At 36.8% G+C, this 21,446-nt stretch overlaps 1 pseudogene; it reads right to left on the bottom strand.

Annotated features, from left to right (window-relative positions):
• Nucleotides 1–725: 725 nt before the first annotated feature.
• LOC125755345 (CD9 antigen-like) overlaps nucleotides 726–21,446 on the bottom strand; it is a 92,278-nt pseudogene continuing 71,557 nt past the window's right edge.

Raw genomic sequence — 21,446 nt, forward strand, 5'->3', positions numbered from 1 at the left:
CCCCTGATGATTCACATGGCCAATGGCTTCTTCAATTCTGTCAAGTTATACGATAGCAGTTTTCCATTTTAGAATTGCCATTTTAGAGTTGGAACGGTCCAGAGGGCTAGTATGTAAAGTAGTGAGGGATATGAAATTACAGCTCAATTTCTGTGGTGTCCATGCAACAACATGGAGATTCATTAACTAAAGACGTTTTATTGATAGAATGAAATAATATATGAAAAATGCAATATAAACTTCTTGTCATTATCTTTCACTATGTATGACATTATCTTCAACATAAGTTACAACCTGATTAAATGTGATAGACATTTAAAAATCCATGCCAAGTCAAAACCCTTCTCTTCATGTACAACATCTTTTGTCTAAACTCTAGCAAATAAAGTACCTTTCATTGTAGGATTTCTGCTTAACCTGATAAGCAAAAACAAGCAAAAAAAAAAAAAAACCCAAAAGCAACTACGACTACCAATATTGAATAAAGAATTAAAAAGACAAACACAGGATACTTTTTTTTTTGTTTGAAAATGCAGAATGAATATTAAAGTTAGTACCCCCCCCCCCCGCCCCCAAAAAACCCAAAGAAAATAATCAACCATCTCCCCAGGGGTAGACTTTCCTGCCTAGGGGCACACACTTACTCTAGATGTCTCTGCTCTTCGGCTCTCTGCTCCTCTCTGTACAGGGACATACTGAAGCCTGTGCCACAGGAATCCCGATGCCTATGCACCAGTGATGTGGGATTTGTTGTCCAAGATCTCTTTGATGGCCTCAGAGCAAGGCTTCACTGGGATGCTTGGGAGTAAATCCTTTTAGGGGCAGATGTCTGAGATAAATTGTTCTACTCCAGCTAAACCACAGCAGTTCAATGCAGAGTGGCTGGCTTTTAGTGTCCTGCTGGGGCTTGTCCTTGGTTTTCAGCTTGGTAGGTATCCTTGTAAAACTCCTGGACTTAATCATCTCATCTTTGTGGGAATATCCCAGTTGCCTGCAGCTATTTCAATGGCAAATATCACTAAGCAGAAGCCAAAGAACAATCTTTGCATGCACTGGGGCTCTTGCACAGCAGCCCAGGAAACTCACCAGCATCCTGAGGGCACCGGCTGCATTCAGAATATATATTTCAGTGTAGAAGCTTTCTGGAATGATGATTTTCTTGCTCCAAGATGCTCTTGGCTTCAGATTCAATTCAGAACTAAGTCCAATGACAAGGAATGCAATCCTGGCAAGCCAGAAGATGAAATTAAATTTGAAGAGCTGGTATTTGATGTGCTGGTTCCTTTTTTGACCAGTATGCTAAAGACTGGACAGCTGGACTACTGGTGTGTGCACGGCCGGGACCTGAGGTGCCAGGGGCTGCCTGAACTTCTTTTTGATACTATTATTCTTTCATATTGCTATTAAAAAAACTAGTGAAAAGAAACTCTGTTAGAAAAAAGTCTTTATCATTTTGGTCTTGTGGACATAGAATATTTGTTTTTATTGTAGAATTGTTCTTCTCTCTAGACTTTAAAAAATATTTTTTACAAGCAACTTTAAGAAAAAAAAAATGAGCCAAGTACATGTAGGTTATTTCACTTGACATCTCAGTATTTAAAGATTTTTTTCACCTTTGGGTCAGATTATTACCTACATTATATAGTATGAATTTTATAAAAGTTACTACATGACTGGCAGAAATATGTGGCTTAAATTACCATGATATGTATCACAATTTCTGCTGGAGACATAGATATGTTTTTAGAATTCATAAAATATTTCAAACATACAAAAAATAAAACACTATAACTGATACCCAGATTAAGCCTATGAACTTTATTCCTATTCATGCTCCAAATTCCATTCTCCCCTCTCCCTCTCTAGGGGTAAACTTAATTTTACTATATCACAGGTGGGGTTCCCCAGGAAACAGGCTCTGGGACACTGAGATTTATATGTGGAGGTTTTCTGTGGGATTCTCTCAGAAGACATTGTGAAGGGCGAGGAAAACAAAATTGGGGAAAGTTTTCAGCATTTTAATTATATGTCTGGGTATGGTTTTCTTTAAACTTATTTGGTATGGTTCACTGAGATTCTTGGATCTGCAAAGTTATGTCTTTCACCAAATTTGGGGCATTTTCAGCCATTATTTAAATATTTTGGGGGACCATTTTCTTTTTCCTCTCTTTCTGGGACTCCAGCAAGATAAATCTTATACCTTTTGATATTGTTCCAATACAAAGCCTTGTTTATTATTTAACTCCCCCTCCCCTTATTCAGATTGGATCATTTCTATAGATCTGTCTTCAAGTTACTAGACTCTGTTTTTTTTCTCTGTTCTACTACTGAGGTCTTCTGGTGAATTAAAAAATTTCTGTTCTTGTAATTTTGAGTTATGGAATTCTCATTTAGTGCTTATTATTGTTTCTATTTCTTTGCTAAAAATGCCTATTATTCCATTTGTTTCTAGATTATTTGCCCTTACTTGAGGTGGCATGGTTCTAATAACTGCCATAGCTTTTTTTGTTTGATAATTTCAATATTTGGGGTCCTCTGAGTGATGATATCTGTTGATCGCCTCTTCTTTCCAGTTGTTTACATTTTCCTAGTTCTTTGCATGTTGGACTGTATCTTGGTCATTTTGAATGCTATGTTATAAGATTCTGGGCTCAGTTAAAATTTGGAGAATGGCTTCTGCTTCTTCTCCTTTTCCTCCTTCTCCTACTCTCTTTTTTTAAAGCAAGCAATTATCACTAGGAAATTTAGACCTCAAGTCCTGACCTGGCTTCTGTGGGCTTAGAATGTCAGTTTAGTTTTCAAAGAGTTTGCAGTGCTATTCTGGTTTTCACAGTTTGTGCACCTTCCCTGGTGGTCTACACCATAGTTCAGTTCTCAAAGCCTTTGCTGTGCTGATTCTGGTAGATTTCATGCATGTTCAGATTGAGAGTGAGTTCAAGGCTTCATGCAGAGGTTTAAAGAATCACCTTTTCTCAACTTATTTCCAGATTTATTCAGCATTTATATATTATTATAGTGTATATATATGTGTGTGAGGGGGCATCCATATTAACTTAGTTTATCATTTTGCCAAAACCAGAAGTCTACATGGTTGCATTAAACAATTTATTACATTCATGTGATTTCTTTTACAACAAAATGATGTACTTTTGATATTTACAAACTTTTATCAAAAGTTCATGTAACAGATGATGTTAACGCTCCCCTACTATTTCCTCAGATCCTTTTGCCATTTTGTTCATGTTGATCCCAGAGGTTTTCACTTTTGACAGCCAGCACCTGCACTGTTATGTCAGAAAGCTGCTTTTAGGCTTTGAGTGTCTAGTTTGCCTGTGGACACCTTGAAGATTCTGGGAATTTGCATCCCTGATGCATAGTCCTATTACCAATGGCCAATTGAGATGGGAGGTAATACTTCAGCTCCCTCATTCCTGATCTGACACCCTTAGGTGTAACCTAAACTGCACAGCTCCCTGGTGGAATTGAGTTAAAGTTATCCCTCGTGAGACTTTGCTGAGTATTGGGATCCTTGATTGGCTCCTTTAACTTCTCCGCCCACTTCCCCATTTCTTTCTGTTTTTTGCTTAGAAAACGTCTTTGTAAATAACTTCCACATCAGTCCTTCTTCCAATATCTGCCTCTGCGACAGTGTAACAGAATTCTAAGATGGCTCTCAAGATTCCCTGGTGGATGTGTCCTGTATAATCCTCATCTCTTGAGCATGAATGGGGCTATTTTTATGATGAGATAGTCACTCCCTTAATTCAGTTACATTATATGGCAAAGGCCATGGGATCCTCACTTCCTTGATTATATAGGACTCAGTTTTAGCACTCTGAAGAGAGAGATTCTCCTGGACTGGAGAGAAGTAAGCTGTCATATTGTGAGATGGCCATATGGCAAGGCCAATCTTGTGATAGTAGAGCATCATCCCAGTTCTTCCACATTCCTGTAGTGACTTTGGGCAAGTTAGTTAACCTCCATTTCTTTTCTATTTGTAGAATGGGAGTACTGATAGTACTTACCACACAGGATCATTGTGAAAATTTACTTAGCAGGTATATAGCTGGGAATAGTGCATGGCACACACACAAAAATGCTTTGTAAATGGGAGCTATTATGATAGGTAGTATTGCTAAAATACATAAATTATTATCCAATAATAATAATTATATAAGTAGTTATTAATAAATAAATATATTAAATGTACCAAAATATGTTAAGAGATCAACATTTTAGTAATAAATACGTAAAACATGAAAATATACCAAATACATTTTATAAAATACATGAGCTATTATTAATCATTCCTTTAAATAATGAAATTGTTATTAATAGTGGCCACATAGTGGTAATACATTACTTAAGCTGTGTGGAATTATGATCCCTTCCTCCTGTCCCTCTTTTTCTCCAACCACTCTTTTTTTTTTTTTTTAAGATTTTTTTCTTTATTTATTTATGATAGTCACAGAGAGAGAGAGAGAGAGAGAGAGAGAGAGGCAGAGACACAGGCAGAGGGAGAAGCAGGCCTCATGCAGGGAGCCCGACGTGGGACCCGATCCCGGGACTGACTCCAGGATCTCGCCCTGGGCCAAAGGCAGGCGCCAAACTGCTGAGCCACCCAGGGATCCGTCTCCAACCACTCTTTATGTCTTAGAGCCTATTCATCTTCCAAGGTCCAACAAAAAACGTCTTTTCTATAAATCCTTCTGTGATCCCACCTACACTCTGAAATTTCCTTGGTCTACTTATATTTCTCTTCTGGTATTTCTATATTTCTCTTCTGGTATTCAAAACCCCTCTTTCATTGGTCCCTTGGTTAAAAAGGTCTTATCTTGAACTGCACATGATAGAAACTCAATAAATATTTGTTGAATGGATGTATGAATTAAGAGCATTAATAGAACTTTTAGGAGTCTTTAAGCTATTCACTTACCTTAATCTACTAATTTCTCACTAGCCACACAGTGGTGTTCTGATTCATAACTGGAGCTCTCAAAATAAAGATATCAATTACACCAAATAATGTAAATTTTCACTTGTTATTTTTTGGAAATCTGTGTTCATGGGGAATCTCTGGCTGTCTTTTCTTGGACAAAATGGTAGTGTGGAAAGTAGCCAGAGGAGGTTGGAGTGGTTTGAAAGCATGGTAATGCCAAGTGGGGGCGATGCTGTCTCTGTAGGTAAAAATGTTATCAGTATATTTAAAAATGATTTGGGAAAAAAATGATTTGGGGACTCTTTTAAAGTCTGATTTAAAAATTCTATGTCTTCTACCAGAGGCATAACTTTTGGATTGGAAGTAGGTGTTTGCTTTGTGTACAGTGGAGAATGGTTTTGAACCTTGCATTTTGGTGCTCAGTAGATGCTAATTTCCTAGGTGGACATTGAAGCATCAGGTGCTTCACCCCATGATGTCAAGATGAGAAGATCACATTTTTCCTTGACAATAAGAGTATGGGAGTGGATAATATGTTAAATAGTTCTTAAAGGATATGAATGGTGTGCTTTTTGTTACCCAGAACACGTGCTTTTTCTCTTGTACAATGCAAGATAGGTATGGCTGTAATTATCATATTACCTAGCCAGTTAGCTATTCTGTGAGACTGTGATTATGCAGAGTGTAGAGAGAACTTTATTTATGAACTCATTCTCAAGAAAAAAACAAAAGCAAATAGCTAAGCCAGCACATCATCTAATTCTCAATGTAAAATAATGCAGAAGTGCGGAAGATGAACATCTGATTTGTCACATCTGATACACTAATGTTTTATCCAAAAGGAAGAACACATTGTAACTTGCTCAGTCATCTGCATAAACACCACCTGGCCCTTTACAGGCACCTACTCAAATAACAGGAGTCAACGAATGGCAGCTCTGCTCATAGCCTTTTCACTGGTAGAAATAGAAAAATCTCCTCTCTTTTTTTAAAAAAAGAAAGCATTTATGTATCAAAGCAACATCTAATACATTTTTTTTTCAACAGCATAAGACCTAGGTGATTAAAGTGAAGCCACTGGAACCTTCCATATTAGGGAATATATGATCACAAATTACCCAGTTTTTGAGCAGCTAAAAAAAATTCATTATTCTTTAAAAAGAGAGATCAAACCAGTCCTTGTGCAAACCAGATCTTATTATTATTATTGCAACATGAAGCTACTTATTCCCCTGGGTATGTCACTTAGTAAGTCTTGCATCGGAATAGCTATAGTTTTTAGTGTAAAATATTTTGCCAGAGATGGGAGATTTTTTTCCCCCTCTGAACTGACACATTCTGGTTGTATGCCTCAGTGATCATACTTTTGTGCTACATTACACACATAGAGGTAGCATCCCATTTCCAGTTGCACAAATATAAAAATGGGGAACCTGGGTCACTAAAGTATATTGTACCAGTTTGTATGTTTTCAAAGAAAGAGTTAGGAAAGACAAATCTCACTTGCTTTTACATTTTAAATTCAAGCTGGCTAACTAGAAGGTGTCAACTACTTAATTTTTTTCATTGAGAAAACCCTGCCAAAGTCTCAGTGTATTTCTGTCCACAGGAGGACAATTGAGTAAGTTAGTCTTCTGGGTGTACCAGTGTGTTTTCATTTTATTTTAAAGAGGAGACCATGTTCAAGAGTCACTGAACTGTGCTGTTGGCCCATTCTGTTATTAAGACTGCCTTTGGGACATCCCTAGACTCCCCAAATTCTTACCTTTAAATATATCTTTTAGTCATCTATCACCCTAAAATTCTTCCTGGGGCCACTTGAAAAGTGACAGTTGGTAGCTCTTTTACTGGATTTCTGAATCATGTGATCTGAGTTTGAGCTCTTAATAGCCTCCTTATGCATCTATTTGGTAGTAGGGATGGTTGGACCCTCTCTGTTTTTGATTTAATGCATCATGATATTATACAGTTTAATTGCCCAGGAAAATCAATGTCAATACAAAGCAAATGTTTAATTTTGTATACACTGTTCAAGTGTGTATTTCATTGTCTTTTCATGTGACATAAGATTCTATTTTAATGTATCTTCTGATTCATGTTGGAAAAGCATGCCATGGATTAAGGAGTGAGAAGGAGTTTGCTCTTTTCCTAACTTCTGGTGCAACATGGAAAGTCATTTTATTTTTTCATTTATTCTACTGGGAAGTTTAAAGTTCTTACTATGTGCTAGTGTTGGGGAGAGAATAATAAAAAGTAGACATGATCCTACCTTCATGCTTTATGCTTTCTAGTCTAGTAAGTTTGAACAAATATCTAAATAGAAATCAAATGTCTAGATAGAAACCAGGTAGATCTCCTAACATAGCAAAGCAGGAGGATAATAAGGTGTGGTGAGGACTGGCGTAATTTAAACTTAGATTCTTTGTCTAAATCTTCCAGGTGATTACTGCCATGTGAGAATGAAGGCCCTGAGTTAGTATAATTCTAGGCTGTATAGTGCCACTGTACAAATTAGATAAAGGCACTCCTATATTTTGTGGATATAGACTTGGCACAGCAAATAAGTGTGTTCTGGATGTCAGCCCCACTTACTACTTGGGCTGATTCTACTTGGGCCTATATGGTCTTTTTCAAGAAAATCTGGATATCTGGATTTTTTTTTAATATCTGGATTTTTAAAGTGAAATTTCTTGATTTTTAAATGAATGAATGAATTAAACTCTTAGAGGAATTCAATGAATTCAATTTTTTTTAAAAAATCACTTTATAGATCAAATAAATTTATGTGTTGGATTTGGTCTCCTGGCCACCACTTGAAACTTCTGAATTATAGGTTAAACCTCAGAGATGAGAAGTAACAGTTCTAGTTTATTTGGTCGTCATGCTCCTCAAAAATCTGGAGACAAAAGTATTTTCACTTTTGGTCCCAGAAATAAGAAGCATTTTAACTATCTGAATCCTAAAGACTAATTTGAAGAGAAATTGTCTTTGTCTCTGAGAAACAGAGACAATTAGAATACAATTAGAGTTGTATTAGTCATGAAAAATTCTCAGGTGTTTTGTTATTTGAGAATTACTCATCTATAACATGAGTACTTGGGAGTTAAAAATGCAAAGTTAATTGTAAAAAGTAAGTAGAACTTGTATAAATCTCAAATTACCTTGATTTTTTTTTCTTTTAGATATATGGTATTGGTTCTGGGCTATGATTGGTATTATAATAATATTTGATGATGTTACTGTAAAGGTGAGCTAAGAATAACACCAAAAATTTTGCATTATCTCACCCATAATTTGCCTTCTGGTCATGGATTTAGGTTGTCCCCAAATTTTCCATAGTCAGAGGTAATTAATCATTTTAAGTGTTAGCTTGATTAAATTTTGTCTTTGTAATGATTCATTTTTTATGTGTTACTTTATTTAAGTAAATAAACCAAACCATATCCTACTTGGGTCAATGGAATCTTGAAAGATATGTATTGTGGTGGAAAGAGATAGGTACCAAAGGTGTACCTAACAGCCCTGTGTCTTCTAAGCTGGTACTTCAGGGAAATCTTGTCCTGAGGAATAATGGGAAGTTGCACACAGAGAGAGAACAAATTGAATCTTTTTGTAGAGGTGGGAAGAAAATACCAGGTCTGTGTGAATGATTACTAATGACCTCTTTTGATGAAATGCATTTCTTTTCAGGGACTAGAGTTGTTTGGACCTTATGTAGTCATTACTTTTGTGAAGTTCCATAAACATGAAGTCCTTTTTTATCTGTAGGAAAGTAGAGCATAGGTCAGTGGAAATACTTTATTTTTTCCCTTTTCACCCACAAATGAAATATATATAACTCTGTGCCTAAGCTCTTAAGGAACCCAGACTGCAAAACTGCAAAAATGTAAGCTACACATGCGAAATTACCACAAGCATATGTAGTTATCTAGACTCTGATGCATTCTGGAGAAGAGTGTCCTTTTTGTTCAGAGAGAAGCCTACAACTAATTTCCATTGGGTTTCTAAAACTTGACACTGAATAAAAAAGATTTCATTAGAAAATAAGTTGGAGCTATAAAGTAAGTACATTGTTTTTCTTGATTTTATGGCATCTAAGGACATATATCTTACTTGTCCCCCCAAAAGAGTATCAGTGAAATAATCATTTTAGGATATTCAATTGTATTTTTTCTTCTAACATGTTATTTTTGGCTAGACTATTCGAACTAAAAGGAATCTTAGTGATCCATTTCATTTCTAAACTGTGATACTTGGGACTCCGTGTTGCTTTGGATATGTTTCAGTGTTCCTCTAAGAGTTTAATTAAACTTTCATTTAAAAATACATGGTTAATTCTGAATTATTTAGGTTATCATTGGCAGTAAAGAGGAGGTAATTAGTCATGGTATCAGAACCCTGGCTACCTTTCAGCCAAAGTGGCTTCAATTTTTTATTCATTTATTAAGTAAATATTTATCTAGTGCCTGTGATATGGCCAGAGACTGTTTTGGGTGCTGGGAGTAAAGTGGTTGAACAAGGTAGACAAAGTCCCTGGTCTCATAGAGGATATATTCTGGGATAGAATGGGACAGGGGACAGGAACGGATTTCCAGTATGTACACTTGAGGAATAACTAACTAGAAGGCTTGGAACACCTACCCACAAAGTATATCTAGTAGTCAAGTTCTATTCACTGTGCTAGAGTGCAGCATATAAGTTGATGAGGTTAGGAAGCTATCAGGGCAAGAACATTTAGGTCCTTGGAGTCATGATAAGAGCTTGGACTTTATTATAAATGCAGAGGCAGTGACATGATCTAATTTATGATTTAAAAGAATCATCCTGGCTTCTGTGTGGCAAATAACCTACAGTGTAGCCAGAATAGAAGCAGCAAAGACTTTTAGATGATTTTTGTAGATTTCTACTTCTGAGCCTGATGCCATAGATTGTGGCAAGGCAGTGTTTCTTGCTGAAGACAATTATAAAAGCTGGATGAATTTAAAAACTCATTATGTAAAAAGCACCTGAGAACTGTGGGAGGAATGAGCAGGACCAATTGGACTACTGTTTCAGAGAGGAGAGATTATGATTAGGGCCATTTCGCCATCCCAGGGCATTTAGTGACTTAGACATGGCCTAAGGATCAGAATTTGGCCCAGGGTGAAGGCTACTTCTGGGGGAAATAAAGGTTTTAGTAATTGTGAGGGTCTAGAGTGACAAAATCCAAGAGATGTCAGATGCATGGCCAGTTTTCACTGTAAGGCATTTGCTAAGTTTTGAGGCTTCACAGGAGCTTAAGGAGCTAGTTTGAAAGCTTCTGAAAAGTAGAGTGAGATATCATAGTCTCATGATTCTTTCTTTCTTTCTTTCTTTCTTTCTTTCTTTCTTTCTTTCTTTCTTTCTGATAGGCACACAGTGAGAGAGGGAGAGAGGCAGAGACACAGGCAGAGGGAGAAGCAGGCTCCATGCACTGGGAGCCCAACGTGGGATTCGATCCCGGGTCTCCAGGATTGTGCCCTGGGCCAAAGGCAGGCGCTAAACCATTGCACCACCCAGGGATACCTAGTCTCATGATTCTTAGAAAACAAAGATCCTTCTAGGGGAGCAAGCCCAAAAGCAAAATGGGCAAGAGATGAATTCCCTAGAAAGAGTAGTATCCACAGGTACTTTTCATCTGGGATACTTAACTAAATCTGGGTGTATCTAAAGATTGAAAATCCAGACCTGTCTTTTGGCAGATCATTCCATAGAGCCAGAGAAACCAGCAGAAATTTGGACTTTTTGGGGGCTCACTTGAATAACAAAATGGGAAATTTAAGGAATCTCAGGCACATAGCTAATCTTCATATAGAGATCTTTCCTTGAAGACATTTGCCCCATTTGAAGCTGTGTGGAGTAGAATGCTAGGGCTAAGTTGTAAACCTTTGCAGAACTGAATCTATCTCAGACTTTCAGATTGGGGATATCAAAGTCCTCCAACATTGATGATTAAAAGCTCTGGGAATTCATGCCCTAGGAACAGGATCAAGAGAACTAGTTTGGATTTTACCAAAACCTCATCACAGTGGCAACCCAGCTAAATCTTGGGTTGGCTTGAAAAGATTAGTTCCCCCAGGGGGTGCCTGGGTAGCTCATTTGGTTAAATATATGCCTTCAGCTCAGATCATTATCTCAGGGTCCCAGGATTAAGCCCTGTGTCTGGCTCCCTGCTCAGTGGGAAGTCTGCTTCTACCTCTCCCTCTGCTGCTCCTCCTACTTTTGCTGTCTCTCCCTCCCTTGGTCTATCAAATAAATAAATAAAATTAAAAAAGGAAAGAAAAGAAAAGATTAGTTCCCCCAATAGCTGCTCTTGCTATTACCAGAGATAAGAAAGCCTTTCTGATGGGCAGATGACATGATCTGGAGACCTTATGGTTTTTTGGAATTGAAAAACAAGCCAATAAAAAATACCCAAGCAGAAGCACAGAGAGAAAAATAGTACAAAAACAGATAAGTGCAATGTGTGGGACATTCTGAAAAAGACATGTAATTGAAGTCCCAGAAGGAGAGAAGGAGAGAATAAAGTATAAGTAATATTCAGAGAGTTAGTGGCTACCAATTTTCCAAAACTATTCAAAGTATCTACGTACAGATTTAAGTAGGATAAATATAATGAAAATGATACCTGGATCTCATATATAAAACTGCTTAAAAACTAATCCATAGAGAGTCTTAAATTAGGTCAGAGAAAGACATTATTTTCAAAGGAACATCAACAAGACTTTCAGCTGACTTCTTGATTTAGGCCATGGGAGTCAGAAGACAATGGAATAGCATCTCTCCCCCTCCCCCAGTTTCATTGAGAAATAATACACACATGACTGTATAAATTGAAGACATACAGCATGATGGTTTGATTTACATATATTGTGAAATGATTACCACAGAAGGTTCAGTTAACATCCATCTTCTCAAATAGAATAAAAGGAAAAAAAGAGGAAAAGAATTAAGGGGACAAATTTTCTTCTTATGATAAGATCTCTTAGTATTTACTCTTTCAGCAACTTTCTTGTATATCATACAGCAGTGTGAGCTATAGTCATCATATTGTACATGACACCCCTGGTCCTTATTTATCTCATAACGGGAAGCATTTTGGTTACCTTCCTTCAATTCTCCTTCAGTTTACTCCCTACCTCTGGTAACCACAAGCGTGATCACTTTTTCTATGAGTTTGATTTGTGTTTGTTTTGTTTGTTTTCAGATTCCACATATTGCTGAGATTATATAGAATTTGTCTTTGTCTAACTTATTTCATTTAGCACAATGCCTCCAGGGTCCATTTATGTTGTCACAAATGATAGGTTTTTCTCATTTTTTATGGTTGAATAATATTTCATATTCATTCATTGGTGAACACTTAGGTTGTTTCCATGGCTGGCTATTATAAATAATGCTGCTATAAATACGGAGGTTCAGATATCTTTTTGAGTTAGTGTTTTTCTTTTTTTTCCTTTGGATATATTTCCAGAAGTGGAACTGCTAGATTATATGGTAGTTCTATTCTTAATTTTTTGAGGATCCTCTATTGTTTTCCATACTGGCTGTACCAATTTGTCATCCCATCAATAGTAATCTACCTTTTCTTCACATCCATGCCAGCATTTGTTATTTCTTGTCTTTTTGATGGCCATTCTAACAAATACGAGGTGATATCTCATTCTGGTTTTAGTTTGTATTTAACGTGTATTTTAACATGTATGACTGTGATGTTGAGCATCTTTTACTGCTCCTATTGGTTTTCCTGTATCTTCTTTGGAGAACTATTTAGGTCCTTGGCCCATTTTTAAATTGGGTTGTTTCTGTTTCTGTGTTTGTGGTTTTGTTTTTTGTTTTTTTTTGCTTTGATTTGTATGAGTTATTTGTATTTTAGATATTAACCAATCATCAGATAGATGTCATATCCAAAAACACATTACCAAGACTCATATCAGGGAGCTTTGTTTCTGTTTTCTTCTAGGAGTTTCATGGTTTCCCATCTTATATTTAATTCTTTAATTCATTTTGAGTTAATTTTTGTGAGTGGTATAATTTATGGATCCAGTTTTTTTATACATGAATATCCACTACTTTTTCTTTTTGTATATTTTTTTTTGGATTTTGATTTGCCAACATATAGCATAACACCCCAGTGCTCATCCCATCAAGTGCCCCTGTCAGTGCCCGTCACCCAGTCACCCCATCTCCCTTCCACTACCCCTTGTTCGTTTCCCAGAGTTAGGAGTCTCTCATAGTCAGTCATCTTCTCTGATTTTTCCCACTCATTTTCTCTCCTTTCCCCTTTAATCCCTTTCACTATTTCTTATATTCCCCAAATGAATGAAACCATATAATGTTTGTCCTTCTCCGATTGACTGACTTCACTCAGCATAATACCTTCCAGTTCCATCCATGTTGAAGCAAATGGCGGGTATTCGTTGTTTCTAGTGGTCCAGGACCATTTTTAATAGACTATTTTTCTCCATTGAATATTCATGTTTCCTGTATCAAATATAAATTTGCCATACATGCTTGGATTTATTTATGGGCTTTTGATTCTGGTCTCCTGTTCTGTTTGTCAGTTTTTATGCCAGGACCATACTATTTTGAGGACTATAGCTTTATAGTATAGCTTAAAATCAGAAAGTATGGTACTTCCTGTTTTGTTCATTTTTCCTCAGGATTTATTTGCCAATTCAGGGTCAGTGGTTCTAAATTTTAGGATTGTTTTTCTACTTCTATAAAAAATACCATTGGAATTTTGATAGAGATTACACTGAATCTATGGATGGCTTTTGGTAGCGGTGATATTTTATTTATTAATTTATTCATTTTTGGTAGTAGTGATATTTTCATAATATTAATTCTTCCAATTCATAAAACATGGGATACTTGTCCATTTACTTGTGTCTTCTTCAATTTCTTTCACCTGCACAAACGGGGAGGGACAGAGGGAGAGGAAAAGGGGCAGAGAGAGAGGTTAGAGGGAGAGGGGGGCCGAGGGAGAAGCCGACTCTCTGCTGAGCAGGGAGCCCGATGCAGGGCTTCATCCCAAGGACCCTGAGATCATGACCTAAGCTGAAGGCAGATTCTTAACTAACTGAGCCACCCAAGAGCCCCTCTTTGACCAATGTCTTACAGTTTTTAGGCTAGAAATCTTTTGCTTTCTTAATTAAATTTATTCCTAAGTATTTTTTTGATGCTATTGTAAATGAGATCAGTTTCTTTTTCAGAAATTTTGTTAATATATAGAAATGCTACTGATTTTAGGATTTTTTTGTGTATGAAATCATGTTGTCTGCCAATCAAGACAATTTTACTTCTTCCTTTATAATTCTGATACTTTTTATTATTTTTTTCTTTCCTGATTGCTTTACGTAGGATTTCTAGTACTATGTTGAATAGGAGTGGTAAGAGTGGGCACCTTTGTCTTATTCTTGGTCTTAGAGGAAAAGCTTTTATCTTTCACTGTATTTATTATTTTATTTTATTTTATTTTTATTTTTATTTTTTTAATAATAAATTTATTTTTTATTGGTGTTCAATTTACCAACATACAGAATAACACCCAGTGCTCATCCCATCAAGTGCCCCCCTCAGTGCCCATCACCCATTCACCCCCACCCTCTTTCACTGTATTTAGCATGATATTAGCCATGGGCTTGTTACATTTCCTTTATTATATTGAGAAATGTTCCTTCTATGCCTAATTTGTTAAGAGTTTTTATTATGAACGGATGTTGAATTTTGTCAAATTTTTTTCTCTGCATCTATTGAGATGACCGTATGATTCTTTTTCATTCTATTAATGGGATGTATCATGTTGACTAATTTTCATATGTTGAACCATCCTTGCATCACAGGGATAAATCCTACTCAATCATGGTGAATGATCCTTTTGCTGAATTCAGTTTGCTAGCATTTTATTGAGAATTTTTTCATCTATGTTTATTGAGGATATTGGTCTGTAGTTTTCTTTTCTAGTTGTGTCCTTTCTGATTTTGGTATAAGGATAAGTCTTGCCTCATAAAATGAGTCATGAGTTTTCCTCTTTAATTTTTTGGAAGAGTTTAAGAAGGATTGGTGTTAATTCCTTAAATGTTTGGTAAAAATCACTGGTGAAGCCATTTTGTTCCGTTATTTTTTCTGCGTTGGGAGTTTTTGATTACTGATTCAGTGTCCATACTAGTAATTGTCTATTTAGACTTTCTAGTTCTTCATTCAGTTTTGCTAAGTTGTATGTTTCTAAGAATTTTTCTATTTCTCATGGATTGTCTAATTTGCTGGCATTAAGTTGTACATAGCAGCTCTTATAATTCTTTAAATGTCTGAGATATCAGTTGTAATGTCTCTATGTAGAAGTCAAATTGTATGACTGGGTAAAAATACAAAATCTAAGTATACGCTGCTTATAGAGAATAAAGAATGCAAATATTTGAGGATATAGAAAGGTTGAAAGTAAAAAGATGGAGAAAGATAAGCTTAAAAGCACTAATCAGGGATCCCTGGGTGGCGCAGCAGTTTGGCGCCTGCCTTTGACCCAGGGCGCAATCCTGGAGACCCTGGATCAAATCCCACGTCGGGCTCCCGGTGCATGGAGCCTGCTTCTCCCTCTGCCTGTGTCTCTGCCTCTCTCTCTCTCTCTCTCTCTGTGTAACTATCATAAATAAATAAAAATTAAAAAAAAAAGCACTAATCAAAAGAGCTTTTTCAACCTTACTGATATCAGAGAAAGTAGACCTTTAAGGTAAAAAGCATTATTAGTGATAGGAGGAATATTTCATAGTTGTAAAAGGTACAGTCCAACTGGGAGGAGGCTATTGCAGTAATCCATGTCAGAGATGGTAATGACACGGACTAGAAAGACAGCTGTTGATGTAAGGTAAAGTAGTCAAATTCTGGATATGTGTTGGTGCAAATAGGACTTGCTATTGGATTTGGTATGGGATATGGAAAAAAGAGAGGTATCAAGGATGATTTCAAGGTTTTTGTCTTGAAGGACCAGGTAAATCACGTGTGATTTACTGAAATGGGGAAATTTATTGAGACTTGAGGCTCGAAAAGAGAATAAAAGTTATTTTCTGGCTGAGTAGAACAGAATTTGGGGAAAGAGCAGTAATTCAGTTTTGAACATATAGAGTGATGGTGCTGAGAAGGCATTTGGATTCACGAATCTGTAATCTAGTGTAACTCCTCATTTTATAGATGAAGGGAGTGAGTGAGGCTTCAAAACCATCTTGTAGGGTGCCTGGGTGGCTCAGTTAGTTAAGCATCTGCCTTGGGCTCAGATCATGATCTGGGGTCCATGGATCGATTCCTACATTGAGCTCCCTGCTCAGCAGGGAGTCTACTTCTCACTCCTCCTCTGCCTCTCCCCCTCCTCCTGCTCTCTCTCTCTCTCAACTAGATAAATAATATCTTTAAAAACAAATAAACAAACAACCAAAAAAAAAAAAACCCCAACAAAACTGGCTTGTAGTTACACCACAAATAAATGTCAGTGCCAGGATTAAGATCCAGATCGTTTGGAGCTAAGCCTAGTGACTTAAACCATACCATATGTTACTTCTAAATTTGCTTTGTTGAACTGCAGAAAATATTTCATATAGAATAGTAGTAATTGTTAAGGTGTATTGAGTGTTACTGCATGCCAAGAATCATGCTAAATAGTTAGGATACCTTTTCTCTTAAGGTCTTTTTTTTTTTTTCTTTTGTAGTCCAACAAGGTAGATACTGTAATTATCTCATTTTTATAGTTAGAAAACTGAGCTTTTGAGATTAAGTGACTTTCCCAAGGCCATTGGTGAAGCTATTCAGATAGCCCCAGGGGTTCAACTCCTGTCCCCATGTTTTAACTGCTATACTTTATCTTTTCCAGCATGCTAGAAAACAGACACTCAAACTGTGCTGTGTCCCAATTCATCTTCTGGATTCATTTGTGGGTTTATGATTATGTCACATACAGACTATTTGATTTTGTGACCTCCAGTTTTTCCTTTAGGTTTTGAATTGGACTAAGGAACCATTTCCATCCAGTTACATTTAGGGAACTCACTGATACTTCCATAGTGCACTTTCCCCAGGGCCCAAGAGGAATGCTTCATTAGGACATAGTGATGGCTTCTTGTTTCAGCAGCTGTAACAGCTGTCTTTTTGGAACAAAGGAGTAATTAGAAATCATTTGCAATAAAAGCCTTCTTTCTTTTTCTGACATAAGAGCCTTTGTATTTTTGTTGACTTCTTTGAAAATTACAGAGAAAATAAATGAAACCAGGAAAAAAAAATGCCAGAAACCCCAACACCTCATCCAAATTACCTCCCCAACCAAAACTGAAACATCCTCAGAAGAATGAGGCTTTTTTTTTGGTCTTTAATCTAAGGGTAGTGTAAAAGCCTAGGTAGTCTCTGGGACTACTTTAATCAACTTAATGCAGTCTGTAGACTTCAGGCTTTGGGCTAGTACAAAGAGACACTCAGATGTAAGCCAGTGAGTGAATGCTTTCACAGGGCATTGCACTAAAAACAGGTCTATGCGATAAAAGGAGAGGTCCAACAGGAGTCAATGATATGGTCCATTCTGGCTAGATTGATACCGTCTGGAAATGGGTTATGTTACTAAAGGTGTAGTGGCAAGAGCCAGCTGGTCCCTCCATCTAGCATAATTTCCTTCACAAGTCGCTTGTGAGAATAAAAGTGCATGGTGATGGACCTTTGTTAGTTCAAAGGTTTTTACCTCTTTATTCTAAAGCCCCATTGTGAATTCACAGGGCTTAAAATATGTATTACTGTCCCTTTCATTTTATCATTCTAAAAGAAATCAAAGACAAAACTTATTTCTTCCCAATGAGCTTGTCTGTTTGAAATCATAGGGTGTTTGTACATATGGTCTTCTAATATCTCAACTGAATCTTTGCAATTTCTGTGGGAATTGTGAGGTATTTGTCTTCCTTACAGAGTTGCAAGGAGCTCTTGCAAAAAAGACTGATTTGCTTTCTCTTCCTTTTCAGTAATTACAGTTTAGTTTATTGTAAAATAAAACAGAATAAACTACAAGGACATTTTTAAGGGGATCTGGAAGGCTGTTAATTGTCCCCTCCTTCTCAATGACAGTTGAGTAGTTCATCTTGCTATAATCTCAACTCTTGAAGATTTCCGTCCACAACTTTTACTTCAACAAAACTTCTGGCTGAATCAAATAGGTATTGAGCCTAAACATTGTGTACTACATAGGGTGATGCTAGGAAACATATGAAAATTTTAGCTGTACAACGAAAATAATACTCTCATGAACATTACTAATTGCTGTTTGTTATGACTGGCCTGAAGAATTTTTCCTGAAGGTACATACTTCATATTGTGAATTGCTTGCTCACTGGAGTCTCTATGTCCTATATTTTCTTGTCTGACACACAATCCATACTTTAAAGTCTATCTTTTATCCATTCAATACAGCTTAAAGTGTAATTTCGGTGACTGACAGTTTATAAAAAAAGGAGAAATGCTCATTTTTTAAAAAACTGGGAAACAAAATAATCTCTTACCAGTACAAAAACATTGGTGACACTCCCCAGTTTCCCAAAGAAATATTTTGTTCATCATCTCCTGAAATGTGAATCACAACACTCATGACAGGTGAATGAAGAGAGGAAAATTAAGATATGGGCACAAACAAAAGCAGCATTAATAATTCAGGTAAATAAAATTTGTATACAAAAGAAAACTGTCAAGGTGATGGAGAATGTTTCTGCAAATACAGGACATTTAGGCAACAGGAAAATGAGTTGAGCTTTGAATGTTTTACATTCCATGCAAGGGCTTATGTAGCTTGAATTTTCTTTTCCATTCCATGTAGCTTATGTAGCTTGAATTTGCTTTTCCTGATTTCATTGTTGTAGCAAATATTATTTACTATGATTTATAATCTTTCCTAGGTTAACTGAGTTGGAGTTTTTCCCTTATCCACATTGCTACAATTTTAAAGAATCAGCCTCAGGTAGACTGTGGAGTGTTCTTTGATATTTTATAGTTTGTTTATATTAGTTTTAATTGGTTGAAAGCCATTCTTTTCTTATCTGAGCCATTTATACTAATTTATATAATTTTGTCATATCTCATCCGTAGTGTTGCTCAGTGAGTCTCTTCATGTAGTTTGGCTGCTTTAATTTTTAAGGCACGTTGTAAAAACATCTAAAAGCAGATGTGTGTATAAATATAAATATGTATACATATTTTCAGTTGTAAAGGTAGTATATTACTATTTACTCTTCTGAATGTAATTTGTTTTCACTTTTCATTATACCTTGGAAATCATGCTGTATCAATACGTATAGATCTACTTCATTGTTTTTAATGGTTGTGTATAGACTTTTTTTTTTTTTTTTTTTTTTTTTTTTGCTGGTAGCTATTTGGTTGTTTTTCTTTCAATTTCTGTGATAAACAATGCTTCAGTGAACATCTTTGCATATATATCTTGGCTTATTTTTGCAAGTAAATTGCTAGTGAAATTGCTGAAGGATAAATTCCTGGCAGTTAAATTGCTGTGAAACGTATAGTCAAATTGCTTCCCAAAGAGGTTACGCCAATTTACATGTTCACCAGTTGTGTAGGAGGGAGTCTGTTTCTCTATATTCCAGCCAATATTGAGTACTACCACATATTCTGAGCTCTGCCAATCTTGCATATCATTTAAGATGGATTGGTGGCTCTAAGCCCATGAGCTCAGCTTGTTAATGTGACCTCCCTGTAGAGAGATCTGTTTCCTGGAGAACCTCTAGCGTCAGTGTCTTTAGAATTTTTCTCTTGCACTAGTCAGACTCTAGTGGGGTTGCAGACACTCCTGCAATCTCCTGCCTGGAGGGGGAATGCCTGACGGTCAGTGTTCTGGGAGCCAAGGAGAGAAGTCCGTTTTCAGTACAGAACTCATGCTCTGAACTGTACATTGAGTCCCCAGGTCAAGGACTTTGTTACCAATCCTTCCCCAAAGAGTGAATCTCATTTTTCTGCTTTATGAATTATGTTGGTTCACTGTTTCCCCCAACACCAGTTTGAGATACAGCACTCTGGGGTCTGCTCAGTCATTTACCATTCTCTGTGTTTTTATAAGTTTGCAAAAATACTGCCCCCTCTCCTGTTCACCCTAACTCACTTAAATAAAGTGAATGTTTCTGGAGGGAGCAAGAGTGGTGGGTATGTGTTCAGTCTGCTGTTTCATCTTAGTCTATTAATCCCTCTAAACTCTCAATGTTCTCAACTGAGGAAAGAGGATAATAGTGTTTTCATCAGTTGTGAGGATGGAATTGTGGTAATACAGGGAAAGGACAAATCATGGTCTCTCAATAAATGTCTTTGTATAATATTACTACCTGTGTGACTACATCCCTCCCACACTTGTGGAATATATCGCAGATATATTGCAAATAAATCTTTTCTTCCTGAGAGACGGAAAGCATGTTATATGGAAAAAAATTCCTTCTCCTCTGAGACAGGGGAACCCTCCTGCACTGCTGGTGGGAATGCAACTGGTGCAGCCACTTTAGAGAACAGTATGGAGGTTCCTCAGAAAGTTAAAAATAGCACTACCCTATGATCCAGCAATTGTACCACTAGGTACTCACCTAAAGGATACAAAGATACAGATTTTTATATCTGCCAATGTTTTTAGCAGCATTATCAACCATAGCCAAACTATGGAGAGAGCCCAGATGTCCATCGACAGATGAATGGATAAAGAAGATGTGGTATAAATGTACAGTGGCGTATTACTCAGGCATCAGAAAGAATGAAATCTTGCCATTTGCAATGACGTGAATGGAGCTAGAGTGTATTATAGTAAACGAAATCAGTCAGTCAGAGAAAGACAAATACAATATAATCTCATTCATATGTAGAATTTAAGAAATAAGATGAAGATAGAGGAAGGGCGAAAAGAAAAAGAGGAGAGAAGGAAATAAAGCATAAGAGACTCTTCATGATAGAGAACAAACTGGGAGTTGATGGAGGGAGATGGGTGGGGGATGAGATAGATGGGGGATGGGTAATTATTAAGAAGGGCACTTGTGGTGAGCACTGCGTGTTGTGTCTACAGTAAGCGATGAATCACTAAATTCTACTACTGAAACCAATATTGCACTGTATGTTAACTAAAATTTAAAAAAAATTAAAAAAAAATCCCACCTTCTCCTCTGATCAGGATCAGATTTGTATGCCTTGCTCTCTTGTTGCCATCAACATAATAATGTGAGGAAATGATTTTTCACTGGGTATCCTCAAATGTCGGTGTGTGTAGGTCTTCTCTTTTGGGCTAGCTGGTTTCACCTAAGGGGGAATTTCTAGTGTTTTACCTGTGGATGGCAACCTGTTGCTGGACCTTGGATTGCTGATCAGGATAAGGGCTCTGTGGGCCTTGCTCCTTCCTATGTAGGTTTGAGTGGAAACTCTTGTTTTTGGTCACTTCAGTCCTATCTTCAGCAATGCCGGTGGTCCCGAATGTGGGAGCTCTGGGGTTCCA

Source organism: Canis lupus, chromosome 6 (genome assembly GCF_003254725.2).
Source record: "Canis lupus dingo isolate Sandy chromosome 6, ASM325472v2, whole genome shotgun sequence".
Taxonomy (NCBI): domain Eukaryota; kingdom Metazoa; phylum Chordata; class Mammalia; order Carnivora; family Canidae; genus Canis; species Canis lupus.